We start from the raw sequence: 24,328 nt of genomic DNA on the forward strand, positions 1-24,328 counted from the left end.
ACTAAACCGCGTCGCTGATGTCATCAACAGGGCGACAACAGCGCGGAGACAGAAGCACGCTGTAAACCCTAAACCTAAACTTAACCCCTAAACCTAAACCTAACCCCCCTAAACCTAATCCTAAACCTAACCCTTAATCTAACCCTAAACCTAACCCTAAAGCTAACCCTAAAGCTAACCCTAAACCTAATCCTAACCCTAACCCTTAACCTAACCCTAAACCTAACCCTAACCCTTAACTTAACCCTAAACCTAACCCTTAACCTAACCCTAACCCTAACCCTAACCCTACCCTAACCCTAACCCTAACCCTAACCCTAACCCTAACCCCTAACCCAAACCCTAACCCTAACCCTTAACCTAACCCTAAACCTAACCCTAAACCTAACCCTTACCTTAAGTTGAATCGGCTTGCTTTCAAAGCGCTATTTAAAGCGCCCTTCTTTCTCCGCGCTGGCTGTTGTCGCCCTCTTGATGACATCAGCGACGCGGTTTAATCGGGCGCGGTTTAGTGGAGCGCGGTTTTGACGGGTCACTGTATTAATGTCCAATATACAGTGGCGGATTCCAGACAGATGAGCTGTATTCGAGAATTGGTCTAACAAAGGTTTTGTATGCTCTAGCTAGCAAATACAATATTACCGGAGGAGAAACTACATAAGATTAGGTTAACTGCTATCCAAATTGCAAACACAAGGAAAGAGAAAGCCAATAGTAAAATATGTACACGGGGGAAAGTGGAGCATGTCTGCTTAGAGAACCAGCTCCCATTCTTTCACACAAAATACCAAGTTTAGATGCCTCTTGTCAGTACAAGAACAGTATAAGCGTCAGCCTTTCTTCATTCAATAATCAGGAAAGAAAACCACTGGACTCCATTTGTTGAAATCAAGTGTACTTTTACTAATTATAAATGAACAGATGCGAAGCTAAGCTAAGTCTGGTTAATTAGGCACGAAAGCGAATAATATATTGTGTAATTCATTCCCCATCCCGTGCGCAGTCCAATCATAAGTCTCCCAAATGTCAGGTGTGAGATAACGTTGAGAGGCATCACCAGGATGGAATGCTGGACCGTTGGCCTTGGCGGGAAACACCCCTCCTCCACATGCACAGTAAGGTGGTCAGTTCAGAGTCTAGAAACTTCCTCCAGCACAACAATGATTCCCCTCCCAAATACCATGCCCCCCCTCCCCGTTTCAATGGCAGCGCGAAGCAGTAGCAAAGCGGAGGCTGACAATAAGAGTATGCCATCAGCTACTGCCCCAGTTCTTTTAGTCTCCAAATAATTTCTGGAAGCCAAGCCAAATCTGTTCAGATTTCTGCTGAAATGTTGCTTTGATCAATATATTCATTTCCCTCTTTTTTTTCTTTTTTCTTTTTTTGCTGTTTACTCAAGAGGCACTTTATCATGCATAGATCTCAACAACTGTTTTTTTCAAAGAAGCATTTCTGCATCCCAGGAAGCACAGTGTATTCTCTGAATATCAAAAAGAATCAATGGCCGTTTCTCCATACTGAAGTTGCTTGTTACATTTGCATGGTACAGATGTTGGCATCCGTACCTGGCCATGATAACAACGAAATAATGAAATATTGGCGGTGTGGCTGGCTGCGATGCCAGCTTTCCCCTATCATTTTTTGTGATATTGCACATAATAAGTGGAGCTGGCGTTGTGATAACACAATGCACACTCTGCTCCTGCCACCACCCCCACCCCCACCACCCCTTCTGCAGATGCCAAACAAATAAATTTCAGCAAGGTATATATTTTTTTCTCTGCCATGTCACCATGACCTTTGTCTCATTTGCAGCCCAAAATTCTCCTTTGCTGCTGGGTGTTAAAGCAATATGTTCTTCTTGATTCCAACACTGTTCAAGAGTAGCCCCCAGATATGTATTATCTGTCAGACTTTGTCACCCATTGCCTTGGAGAGAAGCCAGATGATTGCAGTGACAGGATCGAGATTGGCAATGGAATCTGCAGATCTCATGCAAGGATAGCTTTGTGTCAACTCAAAGATGAGTGAAGAGCATTTAAGTTTGGCTGTGGGGATCGGTGCATAAAATGATAGATGTGCATTATAATTAAGCCCATTCCGAATCCCATTTTCCTCTTTTTCAGAAATGATGTCATTTTAAGGGATTAATCAATAAAGAATCTACATCGGCCACTTATAAAATATAGAGTGGGTACATTTCCCCCCCCCTTTTTTAATTCGGTGTTGGGATCAGTTGGTTATTGCCAGAGCTCTCAAATTTGAATGACGTTATGATTGAGAATTGCTGGAGAGGGGAATTGGCGGAGGTGGAAGTTGGTGATTGAGAATCTGACACGTATGTTTTCAGTCTAGTCTGTTGGATGACTAAAGAATGTTCCAGAAGCTGATGAAGGATCGTGGCTCAGTTCTGGTCATGAACCAGGACACACAGCCAGTGGGATTTCTGACTGGATTACTGTAAAACGCTCTACATGGGGCTGCCCCTGAAGAGTGTTTGAAGACTACAGTTGGTCCAGAACGCAGCCGTGCGAGCGATATGGGGTGTATCTAGATACACCCATATTACACCTATCCTCCGCGAGCTGCACTGGCTTCCTATTGGTCTCCAGACGCGCTTCAAGGTGCTAGTCGTTACTTTTAAAGCCCTTCATGGTTTAGGACCTGGCTACCTGAGAGACCACCTCCTGCCACTTCCCACCCAACGACCAACAAGACCTCCTCCGGGTGCCGTCAGCCGGACAATGCCGGCTGGCGACTCCCCGGGGGAGGGCCTTCTCTGTTACTGCGCCGGCCCTGTGGAACGATCTACCTGCAGAGATCCGGACCCTTACCACTCTCCCAGCCTTCCGTAAAGCTGTCAAGACCTGGCTATTCGGACAGGCCTGGGGCTGTTGATTGATATCCAGCCCCGTTTAGATGGAATGGGTGACATGAATTTTAATTCTGTATTTTTATTTTGTATCTCTATTTTTTAAAATTAAATGTTTCTTGTCTGTTGTGAGCTGCCCAGAGTCCCTATGGGAGTGGGTGGCATACAAATTCTAATAAACTTTAAACTTCCTCATTGAGCCAGGGATGACACCGTAGATCTAAAATCACCCCTAATTTGGGCAGTAGATCTGATTGTGTCCTCCATTTTGACACAGTGACAATGGCATCTATAAGATAGCAGCTGCTCAGTTTGTGATCAGCTTTAGCAAGCTGTGGGGGCCACAGAGATCTGGGAATGGCCATCCAAAGTGAACTAGACGTTTTTGGATATCTGGGTCTGAGTCTGCAGTAGAAGCGGGTCATTGTTCTTCAGGAGAACCAACTTATGTCCAGGAAGTGGTGGGTGAATAGCCTAATGGAACAGTGACCATTTTCTCATCCATTTTTTAGCATCTTTTGCTCCATACTATGGGCTTAGGACTAAAAGACATAGAATTTGCCTTGAGTGTTATGTATAAATTTACCATTTATGGTGCTTTATGGTCCAGTGCTGGACCATACTTTATAAAGTAAATAAAGTTTGAAGGTTTGATGGAGGAGTATGATAGAACTGAATCAAATCAGGGAAGTTTTTTTATTATGGTCATAGATAGGCATAAGTGATAGGAGTGACAATCTTTGTATTACAAGTTGTTGGGATAATATGTGTTAAGTGCCAGGGAAATCAGAATATCAGGCACTTCAAATGAGTATAAAGGTCTCTCTCCATCTCCCTCTCTCTCTCTCCCCACCTCCTTCTCTCTCTCTCTCTCTCTCTCTCTCTCTCTCTCTCTCTCTCTCTCTCTCTCTCTCTCTCTTTTTCTCTCTCTCTCTCTCTCTCTCTCTCTCTCTCTCTCTCTCTCTCTTTCTCTCTCTCTCTCTCTCTCTCTCACACACACACACACAACACAAACACACACACACAGAATGGCCAGAGATAAACTCATCAGTTTGCCTTCAACAATAGTGTTTTCTGACAGCCACACCTACTGTATGAACAGGCAACATTCTTAAGGCATTTTTGTCGAGAGCCCACATATTCTCAAAACGTTGTAAATACCTACTGGTCCAAAAAGATTGGTATCTCTGCCTTAAATGTGTTCTGGATGACCTTGTAGAAACTTTGCTTAAAGATAAAAGTACCCAGCACATAGAAGGATTCAAGTAGGTATTGTAAGATCAAACACATTTTCCTCTTGATGTTTCTAGTGTCTACATTCTGTTCTTGGCTTCAGCATTGAAAATAATAATAATAATAATGGATTTTAGTAGGGAGGAGCAAAGAAAAGTTGAGCGCAGACAAAACATGATATACTGACTGCAGAGGTAAGTACCTCAGGAAGCACGCGGATAAGGGTGATCTAGTAGGCATTGTTTACTTGGACGTACAAAAAAGCTTCTGAAAGAAATCCCTCAAAGAAGAATCCTGAACACGTTTATCAGCCACAGGATTAGAGGAGAGGCCCTTTTATTTACTGCTGTTTAAACTGAAAGCAGGGAGTTTACACAAATCGATAGGATTTGCAACAGAAGGATGTAAATAGTGAAATCACCCAAAGATCTGTATTGAGAGTGGTGTTTTTTTTTTTGACGTCTCCATAAATGGTCTAGATCAGGGGTAGTCAACCTTTTTATACCTACTGCCCACTTTTGTATCTCTGTTAGTAGTAACATTTTCTAACCGCCCACCGATTCCACAGTAATGGTGATTTTATGAAAACCTAACGAAAATGTTTTTAAATAAAGCTATGAATTTTTTTTAAAAAGTCAATTAAATTTAAAAAAGGAAAGCAATAGCAGTTAGCAGTTAGACTTATATACCGCTTCATAGGGCTTTCAGCCCTCTCTAAGCGGTTTACAGAGAGTCAGCATATTTCCCCCACAGTCTGGGTCCTCATTTTACCCACCTCGGAAGGATGGAAGGCTGAGTCAACCTTGAGCCTGGTGAGATTTGAACTGCCGAACTGCAGATAACAGTCAGCTGAAGTAGCCTGCAGTACTGCACCCTAACCACTGCACCACCTCGGCTCTTAAAGTCCTTCAGTATCAGACAAAACCCCTACCGCCCACCATGAAAGTTGGACCGCCCACTAGTGGGCGGTAGGGACAAGGTTGACTACCAGTGGTTGAGAGGTTGGAATAAATAGGGTTGTGGTCTACTAATGGCATCAAATTATTTAGGAAGGTTAAAGTAAAAAGATTTGCAAAGAACTCACAAGAACTTTCTCTACAAACTGCGGCAAACAGCTATACAATGACCAGTCTTTCATTCAAGATGCGGTAAACAAGTGGAAAATACATATTTTAGGATTAAAAACAACAGTCCTGACATCAAATACGCAGTACAGGATTATAAGCTGAAACTGATTGCTTAGGAAAACAGTCCTGACCCCCCTTGTCCCACATCAACACACTCCGAGTCAAAGATACTTTACGGAATTTATTAATAGACAGACAGGTCCTTGGCAGCAATCCAACACAGAGAAGCCGTGGCAGCAATCCAGCCTGCCAGGCTCACAATACTGTTCTCCAACATTCGTTAATGCGTTGACTTCTGCAAAAGGGGCGTGTGCACAAGCAGTCCTTTTATAGTCTGGAGAGGAGCCTAATTACCAGCAGCTGAGTGCAATTACCTCCTGTAACTGCGCAACTCTTCCTTACGCCTATTAGCTCTCCGGTGCCGGGCATCCAGGAACAACTCACTGCTGATGTTAGGATCACACTCCCTTGTCTCCTCCTCACTGGTCCAAGGCTCAGGCGCCTCCTGGTGGCCAACCAGCCTCTCTGCGCCCTGCTCGGAGTCAGAACCCTGTCCAGGGTCCTCCACATCCTTCAGGACCGACTCATAGGACCCCTCGCTGTCGGAGTCTGGTGGCAGCTCCAACGGCTCCTACTGGGCCACAACACAACACTAAGTTGAGTTGTGAGGGAAAATTCAGTGAATTTGTCCAAATGCCTGGATGTGGTGAAAAAGATAATCTTGATGCTGGAGAGCATTTTTGTTTTTTAAAAAAGTAATAAAACTGTCAATAGTTATGCTGCAAATCCTTTATAAAAATGTGTGATGTGACCATGGTTGGTCTATAATGTTTATTTCCAGTTGAGCACATGTCGTAGACAATATTATAAAGCTGAAAAAAATATAGAGCTGGTGAATCAAAACTTTACTACACTGAGTTGTTTTCACTAGGGAAAAAGATGACTAAAAATGTATAACACCGTGAATGGGATGGATAATATGGAAAACTGAAGAGTTTCCAGTAAGCTGAACAGTAGGGTATTCAGGACACAGTACTTCTTACAATACATAGTAAAATTAATGGGATTTTCTACTATAAGAACCATGGCAGTCTTCAGTGAAAGTGTGATTTCTGGTTCACAAGATATAGTTTGTTTATTTTTACTTGACTAGTTTTAGTGACACTATGTTTACATACTGTCTTTTTCTCTAGGAACTCAAGGCAGCTTGCATGGAAATCTCTTTTCATTTTGATCTCTACAATCCTCTATATGAGATAAGTTAGCCTGAAAGAAATTGGTGGATCTAATATGCTAGTTACTGTTTTACCTGACTGAAGATGAACTGGGACCTAGATAGCTCCACCTTGTCATCTAGCATCTTACCAAATTTGCTTGGGCTACCTCTGCATAGCAGAAAACTCTGTTCCAAGTTTCATCTTAAAGAAGCTCAACAGAAAAATAACAAATAAACGTCACGTCATTCTTAGGTGGAAGAAGTTTAAACCATGAAGATCAAAAGCAATTTGGTTCACCACATCAAGACTTTAAAGAGTACAAAGTAATCATGCTAGCACCACATGAAATGATACATTATTCTTCAAATAATTATTTCCTTGTTTAAGGAAATAAAATGTTCATTAAAGGAGGTGCATTCCTCAGGAAAAATATGGTAGGAAAGAGTATTATTTATGCAACTGGAGGATGCATTTCGTGTAATTGGATGGGATTAAAACAAGACAGAATTTAAAAACAGGCACAGAAACAGAAGAACGACATGCTTAATGTGGATCGCTAAAATGTTGTTAACGCTTTAACACAGTGGTGCCAAACTGGTGGCCTGCAGGCTGGCTGGATCACGCACAGGCCACACCCACCCCAGCACCCCAGGGAAAAAATGTCACAATACGTCATGTGATGGCAATGTGACAGCGCGAATTTGACACCTGTGCTTTAACACATAGAGTTTCTTGCTGCATTTACATCAGCTTTAGTTCTCTCTCTACATTATTTCTATTTTCAGACAGATCACCAAGGACATTTGCTGAATGGTCTCGTAATTGACAGGGAAAAGGGTCCTGTGAAGAGCAGTAATACGAAGTACTCCAAGCTGGAAAATGTATGATGGTACTTTAATCAATCGGACTAAATTCCACTGTGACAAATTTCCTCAACAAATAATGTAGTGGATTCTGGATTCCATCATTGCAAAGAGGAAAAGATGCGGGTGGGGAGGGGGTGTTATGGGAATCAAATGGCCAAATTTTACGGGGGGGGGGAATGGAGGTGACATTTCCTTGGGGACATGTATTTTTTTGGCATCTTAAGAAAAAAAAATGGCTGCTGTTCATAATAGAGACATATTCGGATGAAGGTGGAGCAAAGGATACCTACACAATATAGTGTGTGTTTGTGGGTGTATGTTTGTATTGGAGGGCTTTCTTCAGTGGCGAAATTCTTTTTTTAAAATTATTTCTGGTTCTGTGGGTGTCGCTTGGTGGGTGTGGCGTGGCTTGGTGGGCGTGACTTGGTGGGTGTGGCAGGGGAAGGATACTGAAAAATCTCCATTCCCTCCCCATTCAAGGGGAAGGTTACGGTAACCATTCCCTCCCCACTCTGGGGCCAGCCAGAGGTGGCATTTGCCAGTTCTCCGAACTACTGAAAATTTCCGCTACGGGTTCTCCAAATTACTCAAACTTTCCGCTACCGGTTCTCCAGAATCTGTCAGTACCTATCAGAACCTGTTGGATTTCACCCCTGGCTTTCTGGTTGTTCAAAGCCCTGTACAAATGCACATATGGAGTATAGCACTATGGAGCTGGATCTCCCCGAAGTCTTTACTTTTAAACTTGCTAGATTGAGCAGATAAATCTGCCCAGTTACGTTTTCGTTTGAATAAAATAAAATCTGTAATGTATGGCAGACATTAAGTGGATCATTATAGTTGTTAAGTGAAGCCTTTGCCTGTAATGACATTTTTTGCCAGAAAGCTGAAGTAAATACCGATTTCTGACAAAAAAAACCTCTGAATAAGTCCTTTGCGACTTATGGGAGCTGGAATTCAACAAAACAACAGGTTTTAAGTTGAAGAAATCCTCTTAGCCCCATTCCATTATCCTTGCTTTCATCACCTCTCCACTTATTATTATTATATGTGGTTAATCTTTGGTGAGATTCACAGCCTTTGGGGCTGGTTGGTAGCTCAACAGCTCGAGTCCTAACCAAGGACCTAGGAACTGTTAAGGTAACGTCGGGGGATATAAGCTGTTCCAAGTAGGGTGGTTTTTTTTAGAATCAGAATGTTCAAGTCTGATAAGTTTAAAATTTCCAAATAGCAAGGTAGCCCTTTAGATATTGCTCCAAGGGCTCCAATTACAAACGGGACAACACACGATTTCTTTTTCCACAGTCACTCAACTTCAATTTGCAAGTCCCGGTACTTTGTTATTTTTTCTTGCTGTTTATCTTCAATTTGTGCATCTCCAGGTATTGCAATGTCAATGAACCGTACTTTTTTCTTTTCAACTATTGTTATGTCAGGTGTGTTGTGGGCCAAGTGCCTGTCAGTCTGAATTCTGAAGTCCCACAAGATCTTGACTTTCTCATTCTCTAAAACCTTCTGAACCTGATGTTCCCAGTGGTTTTTGCTTTACTCAGATCCAAACTTTTGGCACAATTTCCAGTGAATGATCTTAGCAACACGGTCATGGCATTGTAGGTAGTCAGTTTGTTAAATTTTGCTGCACCCACTGATCAAGTGGTCGACTGTCTCTTCTTTCTCATTACAGAGGCGACATTTGCTGTTGGTGGTAACATGTTGAATTTTTGCCTTCATGCAGTTTGTGGCTAAGGCTTGTTCTTGAGCTGCCAAAATAAAGCCTTCTGTTTCTTTTTTCAGTGCTCCTGATCTTAACCAGTTCCAAGTTAGCTTTTGGTCAGCTTTGCCTTCAATACTTTTCAAGTATTGGCTATGCATAGCTTTGTTTTTCCAATTTTCAGCTCGCTTCTTAATTACTTCTTTCTTATATTCAGCTTTTGACTTAGTTGTCTTTAAAAGGCCTCCTTTATTTACTTCCTTAATCATTGCTTCTTCACTTTTCTGGATGTAATCATTCAAGCTGTATTTTCTTCTTCCACAGTCTGTATTATTGTTGTTGTTGTTGTTGTTATTGTACAATTGTATCACAGCGGCCAGTTATTTCGCCGGATTGGCATTGGTTACTAGTCGGGCCCCACCCAGGGGCCTAGGACAGTGTAACGTATTTTCGTAATACACGTGCAGATCCAAGCAGTGTGGCTTTTTGCATTTGACTGATGGTGATTTTGTCAATTTTTAACTATTTTAAATGTAATTCAAGTGCTTTTGGAATAGCACCCAGTGTGCCAATTACTACTGGAATTACCACTGCTGGTTCGTGCCATAATAGTTGAATTTCAATTTTTAAGTCCTGGTATTTCACGATTTTTTCATATTCCTTCTCGTCGACCCTGCTATTGCGATGTCTATGATTGTGACCTTATTTTTCTCAACCAGTGTGATGTCTGGTGTATTATGCGCCAGTATTTTGTCCGTTTGTATGCGAAAACCCCACAAGATCTTGACCATCTGATTTTCGGTGACTTTTTCAGGCTGATGTTCCCACCAGTTTTTTTGCTGTTTTAATATTATAATTTTTGCCCAAATTCCAATGGATCATTTGTGCTACTGAATTGTGCCGCAATTTATAATCAGCCTGCACGATTTTCAGTTCCGAAGCATTATGTAGCTTAGAACTGAAGAAGTTTCTTGGATGAGAAGTGAAATGTCTTCAAGGAAAAACTAAGTCCGGTTGCCTTTTGAAAAAGCACCTTGGAACAATCATGGCTTGCATGATTGAGAATCTCCATAGACATCTAGTAGATTGTATTAGCCATCCCAGAATTTCTTAGGAATTCTTGGAGATTGATAGCCCCAGATTATTAGATTGGAAGGCATTAGGTTAGGCCAGCTGCATTAAGGAACCGTGGCACGACAAAACTGTGGTCCACTAAAGCGCGCCCGATTAAAGCGCATCGCTGACATCATCATCAGCGCGACAAATACGACCGCGGAGAAAAAAGGGCGCTTTAAAAAGCGCTTTTAAAGCAAGCCGATTCACGTAAAGGTAAGGGTTAGGGTTAGGGTTAGGTTAAGGGTTAGGGTTAGGTTTAGGGTTATGTTAAGCGTTAGGGTTAGGTTTAGGGTTAGGTTAAGGGTTAGCGTTAGGTTTAGCGTTAGGTTAAGGGTTAGGTTTAGGGTTAGGTTTAGGGTTAGGTTAAGGGTTAGGTTTAGGGTTAGGTTTAGGGTTAGTTTTGGGGGGGTTAGGTTTAGGTTTACGCGTTAATTTCAGCTTTACCGCTCACAGCGTGCTTTTTTCGTCACGCTGTGATGACGTCAGGTACGCGGTTTCGTCGAGCACGCTTTAGTCGACCGCGGTTTTGTGGTGGAACCTTAAGGAACATCTATCTTTTGGACTCTAAACAAGACATTATCATTGGTGTGTGCTACCAGGGTCTTTCTACTCCCTACTCCCCCCCCCATGATTATAATTATTGTTCAGGTTTTTAATTAAAAATGAGAGGAAGTTGGTATATTGCAAAACAAGGCCCCTCCTTCTGTCGTAATCTTTCCTTACAAAAATACCTATTGATCCTATGTACACCCCTTAGGTATTAAAGGAAATACAGATGACAGGTGGTGACAGGCTAATGCTTTGTTTGGAAGTTGGTCCAATGTCTCAGGGAAAATGCCAAGGTAAGCTTCAGTGATAAAATTACTCTCCGAACGAACACAGGCGGAGGATGAAAACCACATCCTTAGTTTTGATTTATAATAATAGAAGTATCTCAAGGCTGGTGGCATTCAGGAGGGATCTTTTCTGTGCGTGAAAGAAACCACAGCAAGCCCTCCAAATTCCAATTATGCCCACCAGCCTAAGAGTTTGCTTTTTTCTATACTGAATCCTTTGGATTGCAATCTATATCTTTTAATTTCATATGAGAAGTTTGATTCCGAATAGCTACAGTATTGTATTTACTTGAAAGGAAGACTCATTTTTTTCCCCCCAAAACAGTTTACCTTTAAAATCGGAAGTGATTGGTTGATTGATTGAGTGACTGATTGATTTAAATGGGGATTACTAGAATATGTGACTCACTTTTTCTTTTTAGGGGAGTAGACCCTAAATGTGGGGTTTCTTTCTTTTGAATGCTTACTGTATGTTGGCTGTGTACAGGTTTTTTGTTACTGTAAAAGGGTTTTTATTTTCTATTTTTTCATTTTCATACACTCACATATATACTGTGCATAGCCGGAGCCATACAACATTAAACAATAATCGCAGCAATTCCTCTTGTCAACGATACCCCACAAAATAGAAACCCAATGTACCTCTTCGACCTTTCATACACCCTTTCTTTCGCCTCCCTCCAACTTTCTATCTTCCCTCCATCATCCCCCTCTACCCTACTTCCCCTCCCCCTCTACCACTCCTCTCTCCCGATTCACTCCCTCCCTTCCTTCAGGTTTGTTTGTTTAGATGCCCTACTTGAAACTCCTACTGATTTGAGAATTATGTGTAATACTCTTCAAAAATAGATTTCTTCCTTTTCAAAACCCTTGATAGCACCTTCAATTTATTCTTATTTCTGGAATAAGTAATATCTTATTTAAGATATAAATTTATAGCTCATGGATTCAAATTATAGTTGTATGTATGTATGTATGTATGCATGGAGAGAGAGAGAGGGAGAGAGAGAGGGAGAGAGAGGGAGAGAGAGGGAGAGAGAGAGATTTACATTCTTTAAGGTTATATAGCCAATTTATTTTAATTTATTTTAATTTATTTTTCTGTTATAAATAGATCTGAAGTTAAAATGCAGAAATAAAAAATCAGCCAAAAGCAAAGCAAATGAAGAAATATCACAATAAAAATCATTGTGTTTTATATAATGTATCATATAAATAAAACTTACGGAATTATTTCACACATTTGTGTTCAGTACTTCTGCTCCATTGTGACATATACACAGACAATTAATTAAAAAAACATAGATAATATAGCTAATATTGCTGGCCATTATGCAGTAGCTAACATTGATGGCTATATTTGAGTAGATTTATCTTTCATTGCGTGAAAGTGGTAGACAGATTTGCAATTAGAATCAATCTTCAACAGTAATGGAACAATCAGTCAGGAAATACACTGCAGACCAGTGCTTTTGAGGGGGGGGGTGAGAAAAGAGATACAAATGCATGGTGTGCCTATAGCTACAAAGATGAGAATTCTGGAATCAGTGTTATTCCTCATAAATACTCTACAATCCATAGTACCTTCTGTGAAAATCTGTGGACTTTCCAAAAAGTCAACTCTGTGAACTTTGAAAAAGCAAGCTAGGAAAAGTATTCATGCTGAGAAGGATGTAACAGAACAGAGATGGAAGAGACTTTGGAGATCTTCTAATCCACCTCTCTGTTCAAGCAAGAGACCCTATACCAGTGTTTCTCAACCTTGGCAACTTGAAGATGTCCGGACTTCAACTCCCAGAATTCCCCAGCCAGCGAATGCTGGCTGTGGAATTCTGGGAGTTGAAGTCCGGACATCTTCAAGTTGCCAAGGTTGAGAAATACTGCCCTATACCATTCTAAACAAATGTCTGTCCAATCTCTTCTTGAAAACCTCAATTGTTGGAGCACACACAACCTCCGAAGGCAAGCCGTTCCACTGAATGATTGTTCTTACCGGCAGGAAATTTCTTCTTAATTTATTTAATTTATTTATTTATTTAAAACTTTTATATGCTGCCCAACCCCAAAGGACTCCGGGCGTCTTATAGCAGAATATAAAAAAAACATAAAAACAATACAATTTAAAACAACGATCATCCATCATAAATTCATTCTAGTCGGGGCCGGACCTCAACAGTGAGGTCAACAGCCCCAGGCCTGCCGGAACAGCCAAGTTTTTACGGCTTTCCTGAAGGCCATCAGAGTGGGTATGGTCCAGATTTCCAGGGGGAGCTGGTTCCAAAGAGTCGGAGCAGCCACTGAGAAGGCTCTCCTCCGAGGGCCCGCCAGCCGACATTGTATGGCCGACGGCACCCGAAGGAGGCCCAATCTATGTGAGCTTACTGGTCGCTGGGAGGTATGCGTCAGCAGGCGGTCTCGAAGGTATCCTGGCCCTAAGCCATGTAGGGCTTTAAAGGTGATAACCAACACCTTGAATTGAGTCCGGAGACCAATAGGCAGCCAGTGCAGCTCACGGAGGATAGGTGTAACGTGGGTGTACCTCAGCACACCCATTATCACCCGCGCGGCCACATTCTGAACTAACTGCAGTGTCCGAACGCTCTTCAAGGTAGCCCCATGTAGAGCGCGTTACAATAATCCAGCCTCAAGGTGACAAGGGCATGAGTGACCGTTAGAAGCGCATCCCGATCCAAATAGGGTTGCAATTGGTGCACCAGGCGAACTTGGGCAAAAGCCCCCCGCTATGTTGGCTTTCACCTTGCTTAATTTCCCATCCATTGCTTCTTGTTCAGCCTTCAGATGCTTTGGAAAATAGGTTGACCATCTCTTCTTTGTGGCAGCCCCCAGGGGTGGGTTTCAACTGGTTCGCGGTGGTCCCCGTGAACCGGTTGGTCAGCGAACCCGGAAGTAAGTAACTTCCAGGAACGGCGAAGGGCCCACCCGCCCGCCTGCGCTCCTTACCGGTCTTTGAAGGCTTCTGCGCTTCCACATAGGCGCATGGCACATACAGCGCCTGCACGATTCTCCATGAGCAGCTGGATGGCACATACAGCACCTGCGCGATTCTCCGCGAGCATCTGGAGCATCGCGCAGGTGCTAAGACGCATGCGTGAACTGCGCGCGTGCACGAGGACGCCACCGGCCCCGTTCCAACTGAACCGGTTGGAACGGGGTTAGCAACCCACCACTGCAGCCCCCCAAATATTGCAATACCGCTATCATGGCTTCATGTTATTCTGCCCAGAATATGCTGCATCACACACCATACACTGATTCCGGAGGGAAATTGTGCAATTACAATCCTTCAAAGAAGATGACCAAGGGCAAGGTGGGCGGACTCAGTTATAGTGGTGACTGGTACAGTTTTGGGAGACCTGAAAAAACAGGCTAGGGTACATTTTCATGGAGAAGTTCTGTGAGTTTACTAAAAGTTGGAAACAAGTTGATGGCACATAACCAATCAATCAAACTTCCGCTGTGGAATGTTTTTTTTTTCCCCTCTAGATTATTTTGTCAGTTTTTCAGGAGGTTAATTCTTCCTTCTTTTAAATATCACTGCTCCCATGAAAGATGTATTTTCTGGCATTTTGCTCTAACAAATTTGGCAGCTAACAATATTTTTTTATGTTGTATCCAAATAGATGCTGCAGAAAATGTGGACCATAATCCAAAAGCAGGTTTCATTATAGCGGACTTTTGGATTAGTTCCACTTTAAAAAATAATAATAATCTTTCAACCAAAAGGATGGACGCTTCCATCATAGATGTGCCAATTTGTTTTAATACTGACAACATAATTTGGAAGTACTAGTGTTTATATGGTAATTTGAGCAGATATAATACTGATTTAATAGCAGTTACGTGTAGCACATAAAGTGCCCAGAAGATTCATCAAGTTCAAATGCCAAGCCATGTTTTCCAAAGCTTTTTTTTAATATCTTCAAGATTTATTTTTCTGGCACAGTATAAAGGTTTTACGTATCGTTTATATATTTAGGATTCTCTTACTCTTAAACGAAGCAGGTTATAATATAAAAGAGCTGTGGTGATGACACAGTGATTAGAATACAGTATTGCAGGCTAATTCTGCTGATCACCAGGTCAGGAGTTTGGCAGTTCGATCCTGACTGGTTCAAGGTTGACTCAGACCTTCCATCCTTGTGAGGTTAGTAAAATGAGGACGCAGATTGTTGGGGGAAAGATGCGGACTCTGTAAACCGCTTAGAGGGGGCTGTAAAAGCATTGTGAAACACTGTATAAGACCAAGTGCTATTGCTATTTTTCAAATGTCAGTAATCTTAGCTATACTGGTTTGGAGATTTTGTGGAGAAATAACTGAACTTGACACTAAGTTTCATTAAGGGGGTACGAGTTACTATTCCAGTGATTCTTGGACTTCAACCTGCAGAGATTCAACAGGTGATTTACTGCATCCTATCTGTATCTACCACTCAACAGTTGGTTCAAGAAAACCAATTAGTGGCTGAAAAAAAACAACTATTCATTGACACATACAAATGCTCATATAGTAGCACTATCAGCACTTAAAATTAAGAAAATTGACAACCCGTACTATGTTTTTGCCACATAACTAATCTATCTATATATATAAATGATATATATATAAATGGCTGTGTGTGTATGTGTGTGTGTTTGTGTGTGTTCCAGCATAATTCTGGAACGCCTTGAGCAATTTCAACCAAACTTGGTACACAGATGACTTGCTTTCTGGAAAAAAAATATTGTGGGGGTAAGACACCCCTAAAACCCTTCAGGGTGTTTGTTCTGTTAAGATACAGCCTGTTGTGCATTAAAATGACTTCTAAAGTACTGCTATAAAGTGGCTTCTACTGTGCAGCGCAGTGGAGTTGCCATGGTAACAGCTTCACAGTACTCCACAAGGGGGCTCCCTCTGGTGAGGTGAAAAATCTAACATTAGAAATTACGTTTGGTCCGGATATTTACCCCCTATAAATAAATACCCAGGCAACACTGGGTTATTGGCTAGTTGTATTATAAAGATGATTGGCCTTTTTTTCCTGTTACTTTTAGAGGGAGAGGGACTGGCTTGTTTGTTTTGTTTATGTTTTTAATGTTTATTTGTATAAATACTCTGAGCCCTTTGGAGCTGGGTAGTATATAAATAAATGAAATGAATAAATAATAGTCTCCAGGGCAATTGCAAACAGTGGTCTACACATTGTATTAAGTAACTGGAGGATTTTATTAATCCTCAACAATGAATTTTCAACACATTCAGGAAATTACTCTTGAGGTACCTTGGTTCAAAAAGTGCCCTATGATCAGTGGTGGGTTTCAAAAATTGTTCGAACCTACTCTGTGGGTGTGGCCTCCTTTGTGGGAGTGGTTTGCCGCCCATGTGACCGGATGGGAATGGCTTGCCACCCATGTGACCGGATATGAAGATGCCGACATCACTTGTCAGAACCACCTTAAATTACCTCACACACAGCACTGGCATGCATAAGAATATGATGTAAACCTCTTTTTTAAAAGGCATCTTTGGTTTGCGTTAAAACAACCTCAACACACACAATGTTCTGATTGCACCACAAATGCAGTAGTCATCCTTACCTTTCACAGAGGCACTGAGTTTTATAAATATGAGCATGATAGTGTGGAATAATCATATCCAAGGACCAGTGGTGGGTTTCAAAAAAGTTTGGAACCTCTTCTGTAGGTGTGGCCTGCTTTCCGGGTCCACTGGTGGAACCTCTTCTAACCGGTTCGGTAGATTTGACGAACCGGTTCTACCGAATAGGTGCGAACTGGTAGGAACCCACCTCTAGTGTATCACTTTTATCTCCCCCCCCCCCCGCCCCCAATGCCACTCAGCTGCAGAAATAAAAGTCTTGCTCTAGATTAGGTCTGATATTTTGCATTTCTCACTCCTTCCCTATTGGTTCGGTAGATTTGACGAACCGATTCTACCGAACAGGTGCAAACTGATAGGAACCCACCTCTGCCTATGATGTATCATTGCACACAGTAAAAGATCCTAACAATGATAGTAGTATATATAGATGTAGTGAGCTTAGAATTTACTAAGTAGTTTCTGATTTCATTAACGTTTTAATGTCTACATTATTTTGTTTAACTTGATTAAGTAGCCTGATTTTTATCAATTATATTAGTAATATACAGTGGTGGGATTCAAATAATTTAACAACCAGTTCCCTGACCTAATGATTTTTTCCAACAACCAGTTTACCAAACTGCTCAGAAAATTAACAGCCGGTTCTCCTGAAGTGGTGCGAATTGATTGAATCCTATATATTTTATTTCTGCAGAAGCTAGTAACGTTGAACGTTAACTCAATGTATTTAGCAATAGCAATAGCAGTTAGACTTATATACCGCTTCATAGGGCTTTCAGCCCTCTCTAAGCGGTTTACAGAGTCAGCATATTGCTCCCACAATCTGGGTCCTCATTTCACCCACCTTGGAAGGATGGAAGGCTGAGTCAACCCTGAGCCGGTGAGATTTGAACCGCCGAACTGCAGCTAACAGTCAGCTGAAGTGGCCTGCAGTACTGCACTCTAACCACTGCGCCACCTCAGCCCAATAATAATAATTTATAATATAAATTACATTATAATTTTCAATTTTTATATAAATAAAATTCTTCTTAGTATCTTCACTCTCAAATGGCAACTGTTTTTTAATATTGATCTTTTAAAGTGGAAAAACCTGAGCATTTCTAGGTTGCGTTAGTTTTTAAATTATTTATACCCTAATTTTTTTGATTATTTTTTATCCCTGTTACATTTTTAATATCATTTATCAAGCTTATAAAATATCTCTAATAGCAGTTGTAGATTAGGACCAATTAGATCCCACCGATTAGGCCTCCTCCGAGTTCCATCTGCCGGTCAATGTCGACTGGCAACCACGCGGAGGAGAGCCTTCTCGGTGGCAGCTCCGACCCTATGGAACGATCTCCCTGTGGAGATTCGTACCCTCACCACCCTCCAGACCTTCCGCACAGCCCTCAAAATCTGGCTATCCCGTCAGGCCTGGGGCTAAAGACTGTAACCCGCCCGAATGGTATGAATGTTGTGTTTTAATGATGTATTGTTTTATATGTTAAAAGTCTGTTTCCCCCCTCCCTCTTGAGTTGTAAGCCTCCCTGAGTCCCCCCAGGGAAAAGGGCGGCATATAAATAAACTTCAAATACCAAAAAATAGTTGTAATGGTTTCTCATATAGTACAGGGTTCATTTAAAAATATGTTGATTTTTTTCCTTCAAAATGTTATAGTTAATACAAGCTTTTCCTGACAATAAGCCTTCAGTTTCCATTTGAAATGGCGTCATTACAAAAACATTGTTAGAAAATCAATACATAAAATTAAAGTATGAGGAAAGGAAGGAATTGATTAGATATCTTGTAGGACTTGGGCATAAGGTATTACTGTTGTAATTTTAATTCATTAAAATATGAATTGATATTAGAATGTTATCTATCTTTGAGTAGATTTCTCTGTTTAAACAAGTTACATGTATAATCTTTACTTAATGAATTGCTTGTCCTCCAGGCATCAGTCAGGATGAGACTGAAATTTAAACTAGTTCATCTATTCCAAATTGCTAGAGTGCATTTATATTTGTAATTACTTCTATCTCTACATTGGGAATCCATTTCACTTCCCACCTAATGTAGCTGTAGAAGAATTAGCTGGAAAAAAGCAACTAACACAGAGCAGATTAACTGTTTAAATTTAGAAGTTAAGCTATAACCAATTAATTGAACAAGGCCTTAAAACGAATAAACTGATGAAATTGTGTAAGTGATACTTTTGGGCCTGAAGCAGGGGTGGGTTTCTTGCCCCGTTCCAACCGGTTCGGTTGGAACGGGGCGGGCGGCGTCCTCGTGCACGCGCGCAGTGCACGCATGCGTACTAGCGTCTGTGCGATGCTCCAGCTGCTCCTGGAGGATTGTGCAGGCGCTATATGCGTCTGCGCATGCGTGGAAGCGCAGAACTCGTCAAAACTGGGTAAGGAACGTGGGCGGGCGGGTGGGCCCTTCGCCGTTCCCGGAAGTTACTTACTTCTGGGTTCGCCGACCAACCGGTTCGCAGGGACCGGCGCGAACCGGTTGAAACCCACCCCTGGCCTGAAGAAACCTATGTACAGCTGTTAACTATTATATGCCATGACGCGTAATATCTTAATCACCATTCTAATTACTAGCAATAGTGAAAAGAGCTTCATTTTCTTATATAACTGTTTTTGTTCATAGGTATTAAGAATGCCTATATATTCCTTGCAATGGTACTATCGAATGCTATTCTTCAGAAAGTCTAATGGCTTATTAAATACAACTTTTCTACACAGGGGATAGGATCATGGTTTATGTCATGATCTCACAGTGTATCCCTCTACATATATCCATTACCTTGATCTCAGGCAGTTGTGCCAATTTCCTCCCATCGTGGTTGAAGTCCAACTGAGATCACAAAGCTTCTTTCTGTCATTTTTGGTGTTGCAGTTGCATGGATTTTTAGGTGGAAAGTTCTTTTCATAACACGGGAACATTTGGTTCACCCTGTTTCCCGACACCTGAAGTCCAAATGACGACATTCTGTAATCATATATGGGAATGACCTTGGGAGACAGGAGGAAGAGCCACATGACTAGACACGGTCAGATAAGAGGCAGTTTATCCTGAAGAAACAATGATTGTGTAGCAAATACATCAGAAGGGACCCTTCTTAGTTTCTTGAGCTGAAAAGGCATGTGGGGGAGAGATGGATTATCAGTTTTATGAATAGCAATAGCAATAGCAGTAGACTTATATACCGCTTCATAGGGCTTTCAGCCCTCTCTAAGCGGTTTACAGAGAGTCAGCATATTGCCCCCAACAATCTGGGTCCTCATGAAGGTCCTTATGAAGAAGTATATCCTAGCTCTAAAGTACTACCGGTATCTCTAAATTTATTGAAAGATTAGCTGGATACCTGTGTTTCGCTACAAAACTATGTGAGCGGGCTTGATACTTCAAGCTTGAAACTTAATGTAGAATGTATAACTCCTTAGCATCAGAGTGTGTTAATATAAGGCACCTGGCAGTTGGAACAGAGTTCCTTTCAAGTGGGGAGGGGGAGTAGAATGTCTAACTCAGGCATGTCCAAAGTCCGGCCCGGGGGCCAATTGCAGCCCGTTTTCAAATTTTGAGCAACCCACAGCTTCTTCTCCCCATCGGAATTAGTTTAGTCTTTCATAAAATAGTTCATTTGCATTTAATGTTAATGGTTCAAAGAATGTCAGTCCTCTCTAAGCAGTTTTACAGAGTCAGCATATTGCCCCCAACAACAATCCGGGTCCTCATTTTACCCACCTCGGAAGGATGGAAGGCTGAGTCAACCCTGAGCCGGTGAGATTTGAACAGCCGAACTGCAGAACTGCAGTCAGCTGAAGTAGCCTGCAGTGCTGCATTTAACCACTGCGCCACCTCAGCTCTTGAAAGGTTGGTTGCAGGGCTTGTTGTCATTACATGGTTCTGTATTTAATTTTAGTCCCATTTTTTTACTGGGCTCTTTGACTATCACTAGCAGTTTGCAAGTGATTTAGAATTTAATAGTTAATCTACTGAAATGTGGATAGCTTAGGATCTACAACTGACTGTAAAGAAACCAGCAACATTCACCAACAATCCAATGATATCACAGGTTTCATAAAATCAATTGATGTCGGTTTCACAAGTGGTCCTTAGATTACAACCTTGGTTCATATTTGTGATGGAGCTGAATTGTAAGCTGATTGACAACCCTCCTCAGAGATCCAGCCCCTGTGGCCTGCCTGAGGTCACATAATTGTGATTTCTGATGACCTCTACTGGCTTCCTACAAGAAAGTCAATGAGGAAGCTATCAGGATGTTGGAAGTTCACAGTCATGTGAAGTCCTCACTTAACCACATGCATGGTCCTTGTTTAACAACACCAACTGGCACTATTAGAACATGCCATCATGTGTTCATGTGACATGCTGTATGATGTAGTGATAGCTATTCTGCTCCCAATTACTGTTGTAATCTGAGGATTTACCTGTATTACTGAAGTAGTACTCCTTATAATGCAAAAATAGCTGTTATTAATTTGGCATCAGCATTTAACAAAACATTTGGATGACAAAACAATAAACCACAATTCAGAGATCCTTGCCATCTTTTAAAGGAACCATTATATAAGCTTCATAGTATGTCATTGGCAAAATCAAAGGATCCATGATGAATCTCTGGCAAGCTTTACTTAACTGATAAAAAAAGAAATCTTTAAAAAGTGCTCAAATTTAAATATATTTTTAGATTATATCATGTTCAACAAGAAATAATGTTTTAGAAATAACCTCATTGTATTTCTCTTGTTGGAGCTGCAGTGGAATTAATGTTTTATTTAAACCCGTCGTTCCAATTTAGTAAAAAGCAATTACATGTGTTACCTCAACTTTGAGATTTAGTATTCTGGGTTGTGGGCAAAGTAAATGGACTTAGAATAAAAGACTTATTGTTCAGCATCAGAAAAGCAAGCATATGGCTCCAAGTAAATCATTTGCAGAATTGATTAATATAGATCATCTATGGACAATTGTACTCAAACATGGCTTCTATTTATTGATGCCTGTAAATACGTCCTGAAGGTTTGGATTAGTTTGGAAACTAATCAAGGAGAGAAGCAACTTGGAATTAAGGAGAAACTTCCTGACAGTGAGAATAATTAACCAATGGAACAGCTTGCCATCAGAAGTTGTGGGTGTTACACTGGAGGTTTTTAAGAAGAGAGTGGACAGCCACTTGTCTGAAATGGTTTAGGGTCCCCTGCTTGAGCAGGGGGTTGGACTAGAAGATCTCCAAGGTCCCTTCCAGCTCCATTCTGATCGATTGATTGAAATTCCTACACAGCAATACGAAAGACAGACGTGAAGAAGCTTCTTTGATGAGAAGTGAAACGTCTTCTAGGAAAGTCAAGAAAATCCAGTTACCTTTAGAAAAAGCACCTTTGGGACAACCATGACCTGGATGACTGAGAATATCCATAGACAATATGAAAGATGGTTTCCCAATTACAGGAAATGTAATATAGTATAATACCCTGTTTCCCCAAAAATAAGACCTCCCCAGATAATAAGCCCAATCAGGCTTTTGAGCACATGTGCTAAAATAAGCCCTCCCTTGAAATTAAGCCTTCCCCAAAAAATTTAACCACATGTGCAGCCAGTTCCCGTCAGTTCCTCTGGTTGCTTGCTGCGCAAACAACACGAGGTGAGAAGGCAAGGCCGGAGGGGGGGAAAGGGAGGGGGAACGTGCCCCATGCACTCCACATGCCCTTGCCTAATGGCCACAACCTTAGCCACCGTGCCCCTTCTGTCACACTAATGGCCGCTGAAAAAAGAGTGGCATGCCCAGCGACATGCAACACAGCAGCAGCCATGAGGTGACCATGCTCGCCACCTCCTGCACCTCAATAATAATAATACCTACCCAAAAATAAGGCCAAGTGCTTACTTTTTGGGGGGGGTCAAAAGAAAATAAGACCCTGTCTTATTTTCGGGGAAACACGGTAGTTATGACACCTTATATTTGCACAATTAGATATGAATCTAAAGGGTCAGTTACTTGCACTTGGATTGGATTTATTACATTTATATGCCGCCCTTTTCCCCGAAGGGGACTCAGGGTGGCTCACAATTCAATCAGGGAAGGGGGTACAGACAGGGGAATAAAAAGACAAGACATAACAATACAAAATTTAAAAACACACAACAACCATACCATTCGAGAAGGGGGGGAAAACTCTTTAGCTCCAGGCCTGTCGGAACAGCCAGGTTTTAAGGGCTTTGCAGAAGGCCTGGAGGGTGGTGAGGGTTCGAATCCCCACGGGGAGCTCGTTCCAGAGGGTCGGAGCAGCCACAGAGAAGGCTCTCCTCTGGGTAGTCGCCAGTCGGCATTGGCCGGCGGATGGAATTCGGAGGAGGCCTAATCTGTGGGATCTGATCGGTCTATTGGAGGTAATTGGCAGCAGGCGGTCTCTCAAGTACCCAGGTCCAATACCATGAAGGGCTTTATAAGTGACGACTAGCGCCTTGAAGTGTATCCGAAGACCAATAGGCAGCCAGTGCAGCTCGCGGAGGATAGGTGTTACGTGGGTGAACCGAGGTGCACCCACGATCGCTCGTGCGGCTGCATTCTGGACAAGCTGAAGTCTCCGAATGCTCTTCAAGGGCTGCCCCATGTAGAGCACATTGCAGTAGTCCAGTCTACTTCATCTGTTGGGTTACTTTGTTGATAGTGTGAATGTTATTTATCCACCCATACAAAACTCTGGTTACACTCAGTGACAATGAGAAAAGAAAATATTCAGCTCTGTGGACAAGACAAATACTTTCCCCCAAAAAATGTCCAACTGACTGGTCTACCTCCTATAGCTAGATTGCACTAGAAAGCATCAGCAAGCATAATGATATGTTTTCGTGTCTTCAGTGTGCAGTATATAATGGTATAATTCAGATAAGATTCTCACACTTCACTTACACTGAATTTAATGATTTATTGACCAATGAAAAACTTCCAACTTTTCATGGAAAGAATTCACTTCCAGGAAGAATTCCTTTAATTTTAGTGAACTCTCGTCTGGGAGTTCTGTTCCGTTGTTGTTGTTTCCTACATCAGTGGTTCCCAAACTTGGCAACTTTAAGACTTGTGGACTTCAACTCCCAGAATTCTCCAGCCAGCAGAGCTTGGGAGTTTGGAAACCACTGTTCTACATGATTCAAAATGCCAATCTTCCAACATTTCCCCCTGCAAGAGAGGCTTTTATATTTTCTGTACTTCGGTTAATGGAACTGATCCATGGCAATGCTTTCTGAAGGATTAGGAATAACAGAATAACAGAGCTGGAAGAGATTGCAAGTTTTTCTAGTTCCAACCCTTACTCAAGAAGAAACCTTATACTTGGTTTTCCAATTCCTAGGGGATGAAATTCATAAATCTGGAGAATGTCCCAGCTGAGGAAAGTGGCCATAATCTTGATTCAGACATGAACAAGTTTTTTATTAATGAGACTTTTTCTTTACTTGAATTTAGAGATACTACTTAAAAGTCAGCAGAAAGTACATTGTGCTAAAGGCAGGCTGTAGCATAATTTTGGTCAAGTCTTGTTTATGAATAGTGAATAGCAGGTATATACAAGACAGTCCTATACCCCAGGCTATAACTTAAATATCTCCATCCTTGGCTGATTCACCTGATTTCCCACACTATCTGCCAGGTTATAAAGCAGAAAGGCACTAAAAGGTCTTTTGGGAAGAAAATAAAATGAAAGAAAGTGTGTTTG

Source organism: Thamnophis sirtalis, unplaced genomic scaffold, assembly GCF_051295495.1.
Source record: "Thamnophis sirtalis isolate CommonGarterSnake01/CBP01778 unplaced genomic scaffold, rThaSir2_p1.2 scaffold_5, whole genome shotgun sequence".
NCBI lineage: Eukaryota > Metazoa > Chordata > Lepidosauria > Squamata > Natricidae > Thamnophis > Thamnophis sirtalis.